The 17,727-nt window shown below is 35.9% G+C and overlaps 1 pseudogene; it reads right to left on the reverse strand.

Annotated features, from left to right (window-relative positions):
- Window positions 1–7,005: 7,005 nt before the first annotated feature.
- Window positions 7,006–9,140, reverse strand: LOC101701869 (kelch-like protein 23 pseudogene; annotated as a pseudogene).
- Window positions 9,141–17,727: the final 8,587 nt, after the last annotated feature.

Consider the following 17,727-nt stretch of genomic DNA (forward strand, 5'->3'; position numbering starts at 1 on the left):
GGTACTGACAAAGAAACAGACCTGAGACCAGTTGAACAGATTAGAAGATGCAGAAACAACACCAGACACACTCAGCCATTTCATCTTCAATAAAGGAGCCAAACACCCTCCCTGGAGGAAAGATAGCCTCTTTAATAAATGGTGCTGGAAAAATTGGGTTTCAACTTGCCAAAGATTAAAACTAGACCTATATCTCTCACCATGCACTAAACTAAAATTGAAATGGATTAAAGATCTAAATATTAAAATAGAAATTCTGAACCAGTTGGAACAGAGGTTAGCTAGAACCCTTGAAGACATCAGTTTAGGAAAAGATTTTATGAACAAAACCTCAGTTGCCCATGCACTAGCACAAACGATCAACAAGTTGGATCTCTCTCTTCTTATTAAAAAGCTTCTGCACAGCAAGTGAAACCACCAGCAGTGTGAAGAGGCAACCCACAATGTGGGAAAAAAATCTTCACCTGCTCTTCCTCAGACAAAGGTCTATTATCTCGAATCTATAAAGAATTTAAAAAGATCAGACCTCCCAAATTTAAAGACCCAATCTGAAAATGGGCTTCTGAAATGAATAGACATTTCTCAGACAAAGAAGTAGAAATAGCAAATAAATACATGAAAAAATGTTAAACATCACTGGTCATTTGAGAGTTGCAAATGCAAACAACACTGAGATTCCACCTCACTCCAGAAAGAATGGCTGCTATCATGAAATCAACCAATAACAAATGCTGGTGTGGCTGTGGGGAAAGAGGAACCCTGCTCCACTGCTGGTGGGAGTGTAGATTGGTGCAACCATTCTGGAAATCCATATGGAGATACCTCAAAGAACTAGGACTGGAAGTCCCATTTGACCCCGCTATTCCACTGCTGGGGATCTTCCCCAAAGAATTAAAAGAATCATACCACAGTGATATATGTGCACCCATGTTCATAGTAGTACAGTTTGTGATAGCTAAAACTTGGAAACAGCCCAAATGCCCATCAACTGGAGACTGGATAAAGAATATGTGGTTTTTTGTAAAATGGAGTACTACTCAGCTGTAAAAAATGAGAAATTAGAGACATTTATAGCTAAATGGATGTACATTGAGGCGATACTCTTAGGTGAAATAAATAGGACATGCATGTATAAATATTAAATAGTTTCTCTGGTGTGAAAAACTGAAAGTGTAAATAAGGACTAAAATGTATAATAGGTAATGTGAAATAGGAAGAAAAGGGGCAAAGGGGAAGGAAGTGGGAGGGGTAGGAAAAAGGAAAGAAGGGAATGAATTAATATGAGAAAATGGAAAAATAGGAACAAAATCTTTGTAAATAGGGAGGACTGGAGGGGTTGAAGGGAGGGCTGGGCAAGGGTGAAAAATAAGAACCAAGAGAGATTATGTAAAGGTGCAAATTTCCAATGATGAATGTCATTATATTGTATACTTAAAATGTACCAATGATTAGAATGAATAATCGACAATGTAAAATAGTAAGAAAAGGTCCAAAAGGGTAGGGGTAATGGGAGGGGCAAGGGAAAAGTAAGAAGGTATAGGAAAAATGATGAGAAATGGAAAAAATGGAAATAAAGTCTTTGTAAATAGGGAAGGGTGGAGGGGGTGAAGGGAGGACTAGGAATGTGGAAAAAATAAGAACCAAGATGCATCACATAAAGGTACAAGTTCCCAACAAGAAATGTAATTGTGTTGTATACCTAAAATGTACCAATGAAAGAATTTAAGAAAAAAAGATACACGTTCCCAATGATGAATATCATCATATTGTGTACCTAAAATGCACTAATAAACTTAATGAATAAAATAAGAAGAGTTTCTGTGAGAAATTTAGCCTACTAATTTAAGATAAGAAACAGAAATATTTGTTTGAATGAGTTCAGCTTCAGAAATGAATTATTCATTGATTATATAATAATTTTATTTTCTAAAATTATTTGGTTTTGGTTTTAGTATTGTCTCTGCCTTGAAAACAGTCATTCATAAATGAATATTCCTTAATATTTTACAGGAAGTCATTTTTGGCTTGTACACATTTTGTATTTTACTCTTAGGCCAATCTGTGTGACCTCGATTCATGTGGAAATATTTTTAGGTATGAAAATTTTTCTTTGAAAATGCATCTAAAAATATCAATCTACAGTGGCTCCATGCCTACCTCGCAAGTGCAAGGTCCTGAGTTTGATGTCCATTATGGGAAAAAAAAAATCAATCTAATGCAGACATTTGCCACTGATAAAACAGAAAGAAGGAAGAGTAATCTCTAGATGAAGAATATTATTTTTTTCACATTTTAATTATATCCCAGGAAGAAAGTGAAAGACATCACTCCCACCCCAACCATATAAATATAGAAGAAATCATAGTTTAAAAATTACGGTTACTTAACTCTGATTATAAGTGAATTAATATTGAATGAGATTTCATGATGAAATAGTGTTAAGAACATCATATACTTAAGCAACTAACACTGAATATTGAATGAATGCATTATTAAAAAGTGTAACAGAAAAACTATAAGCTATAAAGTTTCTGAAATATCAAAACCTTGAGCCATTGAAAATGTATGCAACATTATCACTTCAGATTTAGAAAAATGAAAATTTGAATTTATTGAATAATATATTGTTTTATATTATTTAATTCAACTTAATAGCAGACACGTGTATAGTGCTTTCTGTGTGCAGGTAGTGTTAGTGTTTTCAATGGTTTACTATATAAATCCCTTATTCTTCACTGAAATCCCGTGATAAGGGGGCTATTTTTATCTCCCCTTTTACAGTGGAAGCTGAAGCCTAAAGATTGTCAATGCTGTGTTTAGAAAAACTAGGCAGGATCACAATATGTAGTGACACAAGCTGGGTATCACACGCAGGCAGATCCACCATTCACACAGGTACAGTGGACACAATATTCAAAGTTAAAGTTCCTAACCAATACATTATTCTGCTTCTTGTAAATGGCTTGCCTATAACTGGACATCAATTCAGTTACTGTTTATAACACATTCTTTTCAGAAATACTATAGAGATATGTTTAAGGTTTTTTTTTTGATAATACAAAGTTTTCCTAACATTTGAACAAACAATCATGATTCATGTATCTGACACTTTCATAGTTACTGTACAGCATAAGCAGGACATCATTACAAACCACCAAGCTGATCACCGCACACATTTTAATTATTTTTATTTTTTACTAGTACATGTTTACAGTACATGATGATCACATTCATTGTTGGGAGTTGGTACATATATATAACATAACTTAATGCTTTTGTTTGTACCCTTCTCCTTCATGTCCTGGCCTCATTCCCATTTAAGAAAGGTCTATCTCCCTACTTCCTATTATCTATCCTTTATTTTGCTTTTTCTGTAATTTAGTTTTCACTATATTTAAGCTGTGTGTCTGATTTATTTCACTTAATATTGTGGTCTCAAGGTGCATCCATTTTCCTACAAATGACTAAAACCTATGGCAGAGTAGTATCCCACTGAATATAAATACAATATATTCTTCATCTATTATTCATGTGTTGGTGAACATATAGGTCACTTCCAGGATTTAGCTTTATGGGTTGTGCTGCTATAAACATGGGCATGCATGTATTACTGCAATATGAGGGCTGTACCTCTTTTAGGCAGATACCTAGAAGGGCAATAGATGAGTCCAGTGGAATTTCTATTTTAAGGTTTTTTTCCATTTAGTTTATTGGTACATTTTAGGTGTACAATACAGTTACATTCATCATTGGGATCTTGTAACTTTACATGATGTATCTTGGTTCTTATTTTTTTCCCCATTCTCCTGCCCTCCTTTCATCCGCTCCACCCTTCCCTATTTACAAAGACTTTGTTTCCATGTTTTTACATTTCTCATATTTTTTCTTTTTCCTACTTTCCTTTCCCCATCCCTCCCACTTCTCCTACTCCTTTAGACATTTTATTCCTATTTCACAATATCAATTATACATTTTGATTTTAGCTCTAAATGTCTCCAGTTTCTTGTTTTTTATGGCTGAGTAGTGCTCCATTTTATTAAAAAAAAAACCCGCATTTTCTTTATCCACTCTCCAGTTGATGGACAATTGGGCTGTTTCCAAGTACTAGCTATTACACACTGAGCTGCTTTAAACATGGGTGTGCATATATCACTGTGATATGATTCTTTTAATTCTTTTGGGAAGATACCCAGTAGAGGAATAGCTGGATCAAATGGGACTTCCAATCCTAGTAGTTTCAGTTATATCCATACTGATTTTCACAGTGGTTGCACAAGTCTGCACTCTCACCAACAATGGAGAAGGGTCTCTATCTCCCCACAACCTTGCCAGCATTTGTTATTGGTCAATTTCATGATAGCCGCCATTCTTTCTGGTGTGAGGTGGAATCTCAGTATTGTTCTCATCTGCATCTCTCAAATGACCAGTGGTGTTGAACATCTTTTTATATGTTTATTTGCTGCTTTTACTTCTTTGTCTGAGAAATGTATGTTCATTTCAGATGCCCATTTATGAATCGGGTCTTGAGTTCTTTATATATTCTAGATAGTAGACCTTTTTCTGAGGAATAGCTTGTAAAAATTTTTTCCCACATTATAGGTTGTCTCTTAGTTCTGTTGGTGGTTTCTCTTGAAATGCAGAAGCTTTTTAATAAGATGAGATCCCAGTTATTGATTCTTTGTGCTAGTTCCTGTGCTATTGAGGATTTGTTCATAAAGTCCTTTTCTATGCCAATGTCTTCAAGAGTTCTACCTAACTTATCTTCCAACAAGTTTAGTGTTTCTGTTTTAATATTTAGAACTTTAATCCACTTCAATTTTAGTTTAGTGCATGGTGAAAGATAGGAGTCTAGTTTTAATCTTTGGTGAGTTGAAATCCAGTTTTTCCAACACCATTTATTAAAGAGGCTATCTTTCCTCCAGTGAGGATGGTTGGCTCCTTTGTCAAAGATGATGTAGCTGAGTATGTTTGGAGTTGTTTCTGCATCTTCTAATCTATGCCACTGATCCTCAGTCTGTTTCTTTGCCAGTACCATGCTGTTTCTATTACAGTGGCTTTGTAGTATAGCTTCAAATTGGGAATTGTGATACCTCCTGCCATGACCCTGTTGCCTAGAATTGCTTTTGATATTCTAGGTCTCTTTTGGTTCCAGATGAACTTTTGGATTTATTTTCTAGTTCTGTGAAATATGCTGTTGAGATTTCAATTGGGATTGCATTGAATCTGTATAGCAGTTTTGGAAGTGTGGCCATTTTCACTATATTGGTTCTTCCTACCCAGGAACAGGGGATGTCTCTCCATTTTCTCATATCATCTTTGATCTCTTTTTTCAGAGTGCTATCGTTTTCAATGTAGAGGTTTTTTGCTTCCTTCATTAGATTGATTCCAAGTTATTTCATTTTTGGAGTGCTATTGTGAAAGGGGTTGTTTCCCTAATTTCTCTTTCAGTGAGTCTGTTTATTGTGTATGAGAAGGCTATTGATTTTTGAGTGTTGACCTTGTATCCAGCTACTCTACTGAATCTGTCAATTAAGTCCAAAAGTCTTTTGGTAGATTTTTTAGGGTCTTCTATGTAAAATAACATATTGTCAACAAATAATGACAGTTTAACTTCTTCTTTCCCTATCTTTATTCCTTTTATTTCTTTCTCTTAATTGCTGTGGGTAATGTTTCCAAAACTATATTGATCAGGAGTGGTAATAGTGGACATCCTTGTCTTGTTCCTGATTTTAGCATGGAGGTTTTCAGTTTTTGACCATTTAGTATGATGTTGGCTGTTGGTTTTTCATAGATAGCCTTTATCAAGTTGAGATAAAGGCCATCTATTCCAATTTTCTGAAGGGTTTTTATCATGAGTGGGTGTTGAATTTTTTTGAATGCTTTTTCTGCATCTATTGAGATGATCATATGGTTTTTGTTCTGGACTCTGTTAATATAATGTATTACATTAATGATTTATGATTGTTGAACCATCTTTACATTCCAGGGATAAATCTGACTTGGTCAGGGTTTATGATCTTCTTGATGACCCTCTGTATTCTGTTTTCCAGTATCTTATTGAGGATTTTTGCATCTATGTTCATTAGGGAGATTGGCCCGTAGTTCTCTTTTTGAGTTGGGTGTTTCCTTGCTTTTGGAATCAAAGTAACACTTGCTTCCAGGAACGAATTTGGAAGTATTGCTTCCCTTTCAATTTCATTGAAAAGTTTAAAGAGTAGTGGCAATCGTTCTTCTCTAAATGTCTTATACAATTTAGCAGCAAAGCCATCAAGCCGTGGGTTTTTCTTTGTTGGCAAATTTTTGATTACGTTTTCAATTTCATTGATTCTAATTGAGGTGATTAGAAATTTTATATCTTCTTCAGTCAACTTTGGTAATTCATATGTATCAAGAAATCTGTGCATTTTTCTGTGTTTTCCATTTTATTAGAGTACAGTTTCTTGAAGTAGGTATTGATGATCTTCTGGATTTCTGCTGGATCTTCTGTGACTTCAGATCTTTTGTTCCTAATTGCGTGGATTTGAGTCTTTTCTTTCCTTCTTTTGATAAGGTTGGCTAAAGGTTCAACAATTTTATTTATTATTTAAAAAAACCAACTCTTCGATTCATTTATTTTTTGTATTGTTCTCTTAGTCTCTCTTGCATTGATTTCTGCTCTGATCTTTATAATTTCCTCCCTTGTATGAGCTTTGGGTTTGTCTTGTTTGTTTTCCCAGGAGCTTAAGATTCAGCATTAGGTTGTTTTTTTGAGCTCATTCTGTTTTCAAAATCAGAGGTTGTAAGGGTTAACCCCACTGATTCAACTGTGTAGGTTCACAAGAGTTTTCTTGACCATTAGTCAAGGGGTTTGGGATCCAAGTAAGTTTAGGAATTAAAATTTAATGATTTCCTATCATATACCAGACAAATAAGGACAAATAAGAACAAGTAAGGACTCCAAACCCTGCATCATTCCTTTTACTGCACCCTCAAACAATGATTACCACATCAGTTTTATGGATCCACTCAGAAATTATATACACAAACACATCCTTGGGTCCTCGTGGCACTTGGAAGATTATCCACTATTTCCCACTTATTGAGGTCCAGGTCATTCTCCTCAATGCTCTGAAGACATGTTCCCCGGAGTAGGAGTACTCTCCAGTGATGTAGATGCACCCACTCATGATGACTGACCCATATTCCATCCTCCTCTCCATCATGGGTGCTATCTCTCTCCATTTGTTTTGCTCCTCATCATAGCACTCTGCAATTGTAGTTTGTCCCCTGACAAGATAGAGATTATTTTCAAATGGCTCTGAGCACAATCCATATTCTGGGTGTGGACTGGAGGTGATGAGGCTCCATTCATTGATATCAGAGTTGTAGCTCTGGACCTTTTCATAGGTTCAGCTTCCTCTGTAGCCACAGTGGCCACCAATGACATAGATTACTTCATGTAAGACACAGGTGGTAGCATTTCTCCCACCTTTGATCATGTTTGCAATAGGAATCCCTTTCTCTTCTAATGGATCATAGAACTTGGCTTCTTCTGCAGGAGCCCCTTTTCTGTAATCACCTAGAGCATAGACACAGCCACCCAAGGTGACTGCACAGTGGTAATACCTGACATTGAGCATTGACAAACCCTCTGTCCATTCATCACTTTCACTGTTATAGATCCACTCTAGGTCAAGAGCTTCTATGTTATCAGTCCTATACCCTCCAGTTACATAAATGTTGGGTCCTAAACATGTAACACTATAGCTCTCTCTGGTGTAATCTGGTATTTCTGCTTCCTGAATCCAAACATTTGTGAAAGGATCCCATATGTGAACCTCTGATAAAGGATGCCAGTAATAGCCTCCAATGATATACATTATAGCTATGGACTCCTGGGAAATCTCTTTATGCATGGGATTCAAGGCATTCTATATTAGAGAATGAATCTTGTTTTCCATTTGTAAGCAGCTTCTTTGAAGGCCTAAAGCTGTTTTTAAATACACTGGATCTATATCTATGTTGATACAGCATAGTAGACTGTATAGGCATTCAATTAGATTTTCTACATCAGGAGCAGTCCACTTAATAACTGGATCTATGATAGCTTCTTCTTTCCAAACACTGAGATTCTTTCTGGACAAGATCAAGAGAAAATTCTCAAGGCTGATTTCTAGAAACTCTTCTTGTTGCCTTTTTTTTTTTTTTTTTTTTTTTTAGTTCTTTTATTGGTACATTTTAGATATACAATTCATTTGCATTTATCATTGGGTGTTTGTACCTGTACATGATATATCTTGGTTCTTTTTTTTCCCCCATTACCTGTGCACCCTTCACCCTCTCTGCCCTTCCCTATTTACATAGATTTCATTTCCATTTTTTTTCATTTTCTCATAGTTTTTCCTTTCCCTCTTTTCCTTCCCCCTTCCCCTCCCTTTATTTCTTCATCTTTGGACCCTTTTTCCTATTTCAAATTATCAATTATTCATTTTAATCATTTTAACCCTTGTTGACACTATCAGTTTCTCACACTAGTGAAACTATTCAGTATTTACACATGTGTGTCCTGTTTATTTCACTTAAAAGTATGGCCTTGATATGCATCCATTTAGCTATAAATGACTCTAGTTTTTCATTCTTTATGTGTTGCCATACTTCTTTAAATCTTGAACACAGAATTCTTTGAGATTCCTTCTCTAGTTCTGGACACACATGAAATTCTGCAAAGGAGTGCATTCCAATACAATCATCAATATCCAGGTGTCTTACCAAGAACTGCTCACATGCCTTCTTTACTGAAAGGAATTGTAGCAGATCTGCTGGCTTCAAGCAGGCTTTGAACATTTCTTTTAGTTATTTCAATTTGAGAAGTATATGCATAATTTACAAGGCCTTCCAGAATATCATGGTGGATACCAGAGAGTTTTATTTTATTTTTAAAATTTTCTTTCATGTCAGCTGTGAACATTGCCTTAAAGTAATTGCTCCAAAACAGCTAAAACAGCTCAGTGACAATGGAAGATTATGCTCCAACGGCACTGAATGGTAATATTAGTAAATAATCCATCCAAGTAAAATGTTCTGAATCCATCAAAAAAATCCACTGGATGTGCAGAATCCTTGAAAAGATAAATATAATCTTCTTGTCCTTTTAAACCCATAGCTCCAGCGGCTGCCAGGGATGTTGTTTGGCTCTGGCTAGCAGCAAGCAGGGGCGGCGGTGCCTTGGGACCCTCTGACCATCTTTGGAAGCAGGGCTGTGCAGTGTGGCTGCCTGGAGTGCTGCTCCATCCCACAGCAGCTCATATTTTGGTGCCCGGGATGCTCCCTCGTTTCCTGCTCTTTCCCCTCTATTTTAAGTTTTTTGAGGAATCTCCATACTGATTTCTATAATGGTTTTACTAGTTTCCATTCCCACAAACAATGTAGGAGTGTTTCTTTTACCCACAGCCTTTCCAGCATTTATTATTATTTAATTTCTTTTAAAATATTTTTTATTAATATGTTTGCAGTACATGCATTTTACAATCATCTTGGGTAGTTGGTACATGTACTTAGTATAGCTTGCTTCTCTTTTTTATCCCCTTGCCTCCCCTCTCCATCCCTTCTCCTCTCATTCCCCTTTCCACCTTTCATTCTTGTGGATATTATTAATTTTAGTTCATGCCTATGGCACATGATGTCCACATTCACTGAGGTTATCAGTACATGGCATTTCTTCACTCTACCTATTTCACAATCCTCTCCCCTAACCTCTTGACCTTGTTACCCTGTGCAAGAGATCCATCCCCTTGTCTCCTTCTATCAGTCCTTGATTTTTCTTTTGGTATTATTTGACTTCTTTTTTTCTTTGTGGTACCAGGGATTGAACTTGGGACTGCGCACTTGTGAGGCAGGCAGTGGACCACTGAGCTAAATCCCCAGCCCTTGGTATTATTTGACTTCTTGATGATAACTATTCTTTCTAGAGAAAGATAAAATCTCATGATTATTTTAATGTGTATTTCTCTAATGGCTGGATATGTTGAGCATTTTTTCATTTATTGAACATTTGTGATTCTTCTGAGAAGTGTCTATTTTAGATGCCAATTTTTATTGCATTGTCTATTTAGTTGCCTATTTAGTTCTAGATATATTCTAGATAGTCATCTGTCCAAGATATAGCTAACATAAAATGTTTCTCACTCTGTAGTTTGTCTCTTCACTCTGTTGGTTGTTTCCTTTGCTGTGTAGAAGGGTTTTAATTTGATATGATCCTATTTGTTGTTTCTTGATATTATTTCTCATGCAATTTGGATTCTGGAACCCAAATGCACCCATGTCCCTACACACATAGCTTCAAGACTTTCACCTACTTTGTCTTTCACCAGATTGCTACTGTTTCAATATTTAGATCCTTGATCCATCTTGATTTTAGTTAGGCACATGATAAGAGATATGAGTCTAGGTTCAATCTTCTGCATGTATATAGCTAGGTTTTCCAGCACTTTCTGCTAAAGAGGCACTTTCTTCCTGCTTATTTTCATTGTCAAAGATAAGATGCATCTTCTAGTTTTGTTCCATTGACCCACATGTCTATTTTTGTGCCAGTACCATGCCAATATCAGACTATTTGTGATGTTTCTTACTTAGCTTTTGTTGCCCATGATTGACTTTACTATTTGGGGTCTCTTCTGATTCCATATGAATTTTAGGATTATTTTCTCTAGTTCTGTGAAGATGCTGTTGGTATTTTGATTGATGTTGTATTAAATTTAATATTAAATAAATTAAATACCAGTTTTGGTGTTATGTCCATTTTGATAATATGTTCTGCTATCTTTCCATTTTCTGATGCCCTCATTGGTCTCCTTTTAGTACTTTAGTTTTGGGTATAAATGTCTTTCACTTCCTTGATTAGGTTAATTTGTAATTACACAACTTTTCTTGATGCTATACTGAATGGTATTGTTTTATAATTTCTTTCTCAATGAGTTCATTATTAGTGTACTATAATTGATTTTTGTATCCCACTACCTTACTTACTTTGACTATTAACTCTAGGAGTCTTTTGGTGGAATATTTTTAAATTCTCTACATAGAAGATCATGTCATTTGCAGATAATAATTTGACTTCTTCTATATATATGTATATATATATCACTTTTTCTTTAAAATATTTTTCAAAAAAATGTGTTTATGCTGTTGGTAAAATATATGAGATGTGGAAATTTTGTTGCTGAATAGTTACTATTTACTGCTGAACTTAACAAAGGCTTTATCTGTAAAGGGAAAGGCCCACCTTAGATATACAACTACTTTCTTCTATACCTAGACACTGTATTCTTTGAGTACAAGTATATGACTAAAATCTCAAGATTTCCTGTACAAATTCATATGGCTGATGTTCTATGATTTACATTCTAGCCAAAACTTTTTTATTAAGTGTGAAATCATACACTCATATTAAATTGCTTCTGGAACTGTTTATTAAAGTAGTCTCTACTAGTTCCCATTAAAAATCTTTCTTGTTCTCATCTATTGATATTGCAATAACATGAGCAAATTTTATAAACATTACATTGAGAACAAACACAGCAAATCAGGAACAAAAATGTATCTAGAGTTTAACCTCATGATTTATTTAAAACTGTACAAAAGAGCAATGTAATCCAGTGACAAAGGTAAAACAGTGGTTGCTTGGAATTGAGTGTAAAATGTTATCCAGGAAGAAACATAAGAGAATTTGGAGGGTACATAAAGTTATCCCAAGACTGTACAATAAATTTTTCAAAATTTTTTGCAATGTTCATATAAAATTATTTCATTTTATTATATGCATAATGAACTTCCATAGAGTTTATTTCAAAATGTTTTGTAATTATTCTTGCTATAAAAGAATAGCAAGATACATACTTGTTATTCTTATGGAAAATTGAAAAAATACAAAAATGTAGAAAGACTGTGAGAGTGAAACAGACTTCCTTCAGAATAAATATGAATATGCAGCATGGATTCTTCAGCAGCCCAGCCACCTGGCCCCACATACCATTCTTCAGCAGCAGAGGCTGCCTGCCTTTCATCAGCAGCAGGCCCAACTGCAAAAGCAATGGCCATGTCCAGTCAACAGTGGAGAGCAGAAAGACCACTTATTTTGAGCTCAGGAAGATGGCAGAGGCTTGTGGCTGAGAATTAGAGCCCATCAGGAGAGCGAAGATAGCCACTGTAATAAAGATGCAGCACATTAGAGCAATTGGTGGGTGTTTGGGATCAACACTTCCTACTGGAACCCAGACTTGCTGTGGGGGAGGTGTGGCTCGAACCTGCATCAGAACTATGCAGAGTTCAAACCCACAGGAGTTCAAGGGGCTAATTATAGCCTCACAACCAGAAACCAGCCTGAATCTCAGTGGACTACAGTTCGCTGCTGGCTCACTGAGAATAAGTGAGTCAGACCTGCAGGCCGCTGTCTACATTGTCTCCCAGTGACAACAGAGACACTCCTTGAAAGGGAATGTTTTCTTTTCTTTCTTTTTTTCTCCTTTCTTTTCCCCTCCTTTCTTCCTCTTCATCAGTTCTCTCCTTTCTTGCTCCTATTTTTCCCATTTTGTTTTTTTCTTGATTGTTCTTATTTCTATAAGAGTGTGAATACAGTTTCTAGTTCTGTTACCATTAATTTGTTCTGTTCTTGCTTCTGCTCCTTTTTTTTCTCCTTTCCTGCTGTCTTCTCCAGTTTCCTGAAGTTTACACAGTCTTCCTGCATCCTCTAGCCCTATTTATAACCTTTCCCTCTCCATCTATTTCTCTATCCCCCAACTCGTTCTGAGTTTTCTTCCCAGAAGGATAATTCACTATACTGAAGGGCTTATTTACTGAAAACATATTTCTGGTTGGTCCTAGATTTTGATATATAACCTTAAGTCTAGTTCATGTGGTAGAGGGTGGCAAATAGTTATCAGAATTGGTCATTTTCTAAGCTGTGTTTGATGCTACTATTGATGTTGATTGTATGACTTTGGCCAAGGTGACATGATTCCTCTAGTCAGTTGTTCTACCTGATATACTGAGATTGAGATTGCTTAAGGGTCATTACAGACATACCTAAAGACCAGCTACACCTGGAAGACACTTCTGAGAAGTAGTCATACCCTTTGAGTTCTGAATACTGGCAATAAAGATATAATAAATAATGTACAAGCATCAAGCTAGGAATTAAACAAAAACATTAACAAAAACAACAAAATTGAAATGAGAAGACACCTAAATAAGACACAACCCAATACTTTCAGATCACCAAATGCAACTTCAGGGGGCAAAAAGATGGAACAATCTGAAAGCCAACCACCTGGACTCCCTGGACTGGTAACAAGGGAGGTAATGAAAGAGGCTCTGGAAAAAAAGAAAGCAGAAATAATTTCTCAGATAACAACAGAGATGGTGATCATAATGAAAGATATGATTAATAACTCTATAGCAGATACAGATAAAAAATAGAAGAGCTGAAGACAATGATCCAATCAATGAATAGTCAATGTAGGAAAAAATTAAAAAACATAAAACACATCCAAGCAGATATATAGGAAGTTAAAAATTACTTTGAAAATTTCTGCAGCTGAATAAATGAATGTAAAGACAGAATTTCAGATATAGAAGATATGATGGCAGTTAGTGAACACAAAAAGAAAGATTTCTTGAAAATAGCAAGGGACCATGAGAAATCAATCCAACAGCTACTAGATGATGCAAAAAAGAATAACTTAAATTTCTCTGGAGTCAGGCCAGGGATTTAGCTCAGTGGTTTCGCCACCTGCTGCGTAAGCGCAAGGACCCTAGTTCGATCCCCGGTACCAAAAAAAAAATAAAGAAAGAAAAGATTGACTGGAGTCAATGAAGAAGCAGGAGACAGCACAAAAGACATAAACATTTCACAAAAGTAATTGCAGAAAACTTCCCAAATGGGGAAATAGAATTTGATATAAAGATGTGAGGTATATAGAACTCTAAGTAGCTATGATCAAAACAAACTTACACCTAGGCATATACTAAATAAGAACCAAGAGAGATTATGTAAAGGTGCAGATTTCCAATAATAAATGTCATTATATTGTATACCTAAAATGTATCAATAAAATTAATTTTTAAAAAAAGAATCCAGAAATTCAACACAACAACAAAATGTTAAAAGCAGTTACAGAGGAGCAGCATGGGCTGCCAGCAGCACGGGCTGCCAGCAGCACTGCCCCTGGGCCTCCAGGCACTTAGCCTCTGGCCACTGGGCCATGCTGGTATCTGGATCCACACAGTAGAGGTGCAGGGGATCATAAAGGCCATTGTTTTGAACTCCAGAAGATAGAGCATAAGTGAACAACAGAGAGAGGGCCTCTCTGAGGATCCTTGATGAAAATTGAAGCCCAGTGGGAAAGGTAAGAAAATCTCTGCAATAAAGGCACACCAGACCACCATAGTTGGTAAGTTGGAGGGATCCGTACCTTCCATTGGAACATGGATTATCTTCAGGGGAAAGACAGCTGGAACCTGCAGTAGAACCTTGCAGAGTTCAATCCAGCAAGAAGTCAGGGAGCTCAATTTGGGCCTTGCAGCCAGAAATCAGCCTGAATCTCAGTGGACAGCAGCTGGTTTGCTGAGACTAACTGACTTAGATCTGCACACTGTTGCCCATGTTGTCTATTGTGAGAGCAGGGACATATCCTGAAGGAGGCCCTTTATTTTTATTTTTTTCAAGGTTATTTTTTTCTCTCATTTTTAATTTTTATTTTTTTCACATTTATTTTTTCTCTTTTTTCTTTTCTTTCTCTCCTCTCTCTCTCTCTCTCTCTCTCTCTCTCTCTCTCTCTCTCTCTCTCACCTTGTTCTTCATCTCTCTCCCTTTTTGTTCTTCTTCCTTTCCAATTTTGGATTTCTTTTTTCTTTCTTTTTCTTTGCTTCTGTCTTTCTCCTCTCAATTGTCATTTGCTTTATAAGAAAGTGAACACAGTTTTTAGCTTTCCTATTGCTGTTAGTTTATCCTGCTCTTGTCTTTGTTCTTTTGTTCTATCTTTTCCTCTTGTCTTCAACAGTTTCCCAAAGTTTGCATGATCTTCCTGTCTTCTGGCCTTACTTCTGAACTTTCCTTATTCTTCTACCTATCTATCCCTCCCTCACCAACTCCTTCAAAGTCCTCATCCTCAAGAGTAAAGTTGCTATATTGAAGAGTTTATTCACTACAAACATATTTTGGTCTGGTCCTTGATTTTGATTTAATTCACATGGTCAAAGGTGATAGATTAATAATGACCACAAATTGTCATTTTCTAAGCTATGCTTGATGGTATTGCTGTTGCTGATTGTAGTATTGTGATTGATCTAATCAGCTGTCCTTCCTGGTATACTGAAAACAAGATTGCCTAAGAGTCATTAGAGACTCAAAACCTAAAGACCAGCTATATCTGGAAGACACCTCTGAGAAGCAATCATTCCATAAGGGCTCTAAATACAAGCAAAAAATATACTTACAATAATCAATATTGAAGTATCAACCCAGGAATTAAACCAAAAACAGTACCAACAACAAAAATAGAAATGAGAAGACAACTAACCAAGGTGCAAACCCAGAATCCCAGCTGACCAAGGAAAATTCTAGGGAAAATGAGGTGGAAAAATCTGATAATCAACCACTTGTACACCCTGAACTAATAACACAGGAAGTAACAAAACAGATTCATGAGGATCTAGAAAAATTCAAAACAAAAATAATTTCCCAGATATCTACAGAGATGGTGAGCAGAGTGAAAGACATGATTAGAGACTCTAGAACAGAAACAGATAAAATATAGATGAGCTCAAGACCATGATAGAAACCATGAATGCCCAGCATATGAAAGAAATGGAAATCATGAACACTCAACATAGGAAAAAAATGGAATCCATGAAACACATTCAAACAGAGATCCAGGAGATTGAAAACTCCACTGAAAGTTTTCACAGCAGAGTGAGCCAATGTGAAGATAGTGTATCAGAAATAGAAGACAGGATTGCAGTTAGTGACCATGAAAAAATATATCTCTTAAAAATAGTAAGGAACCGTGAGAAATCAATGCAGCAGCTCCTAGATGACACAAAGAAGAATAACATAAGACTGATAGGAGTCCACAAAAAAGCAGAAGAAAGTACAAATGGTATAAAAAATCTGTTCACAGAATTAATAACAGAAAACTTCCCAAACAGAGCAAAAGAATTTGACATACAGATAAGTGAGGCATATAGAAGTTTAACTAGCCATGCTCAAAAAAAATCTACACCTAGGCATATAATAATCAAGATCCTGGAAACCCAACAGAAGAACAAAATACTACAAGTAGTTAGAGAAAAGAAAAAAATCACATACAAAGGAAAGCCCAGCAGAATCACAACAAACTTTTCAACACAAACCTTCAAGTCAAGGAGAGGCTGGAGTGAGGTATTTCAACCCCTAAAAGAAAATAACCTCCAACATAGACTGATGTATACTGCAAAACTATCTTTCAAAATTAATGGGGAAATAAGATACTTCCACAACAAAGACCATCTGAGAAATTCCATGAATTCCAAACCAGTGCTTCAAACAATTCTAAACAATATCCTGGAAAAAGACAATGAAGGTCACAACACCATAAGGCCCAACAGAGTGAATCCACCAGGCAAGGCAAGAAATTAAAGGGAGAGGGGGAAAAATAAAAAATAAAAGAGCCAACAAGAAGAAAATAACATGACAAGGATAAGTCAATACACAGTTGTAACCATCAATGTTAATGCCCTCAATTCACCAATCAAAAGAAATAGACTGGCAGAATGGATTAAGAAGCAAAATCCAACAATATGATATACAAGAAACCCACTTAATTCACAAAGAAATGCACAGACTGAAAGTAAAAGGATAGAAAACAGTTCTCCATGTGACAGGAGCCCTCCAAAAAAGCAGAGATAGTTATTTTATTTGCAGAAATTGAAAATGTAATGAAAAATTCCAACTAAGGAAAGCCCAGGTCTGATATCTTCACTGTTGAATTCTACAAGACATTCAGAGAAGAAGTATTGCTACTACAATTTAAACTCTTCAATGAAATTTAAAGGGAAGAAATACTTCCAAATTTATTCTTGGAACCAAGTATTACTTTGATTCCAAAATCAGAGAAAGACCCAACCAAAAAAGAGAACTACAGGCCAATCTCCCTAATGAACATAGATACAAAAATCCTCAACAAGATACTGGCAAACAGAATACAGAGGGTCATCAAGAAGATCACACACCCTAAACAAGTTGGATTTATCCCAGGGATGCCAGGATGGTTCAATACACATAAATCAATAAATGTAATACACTATATTAACAGAGCCAAGGACAAAAACCATATGACCATCTCAAAAGATGCAGAAAAATCATTTAACAAAATCCAATACCCATTTGTAATAAAAAAAAAAAAACCTACAGAAAATTGGAATAGATGGACTTTATTTCAACCTGATAAAGGCTATCTATGAAAAACCGACAGCCAACATCATACTAAATGGTCAAAAACTGAAAGTTTTCACACTAAAATGAGGAACAAGACAAGGATGTCCACTATCACCACTCCTGTTCAATATAGTTTTGGAAACATTAGCCACAGCAATTAGAAAAGAGAAAGAAATAAAAGGAATAAAGATAGGAAATGAAGACACTAAACTGTCATTATTTGCTGAAGATATGATCTTCTACATAGAAGACCCAAAAAGCTCCACCAAAAGACTTCT

The sequence above is a fragment of the Heterocephalus glaber genome, unplaced genomic scaffold (genome assembly GCF_053883595.1).
Source record: "Heterocephalus glaber isolate CG9 unplaced genomic scaffold, H.glaber_assembly_v1.0 deba00001429, whole genome shotgun sequence".
NCBI classification, from domain to species: Eukaryota; Metazoa; Chordata; class Mammalia; order Rodentia; family Bathyergidae; genus Heterocephalus; species Heterocephalus glaber.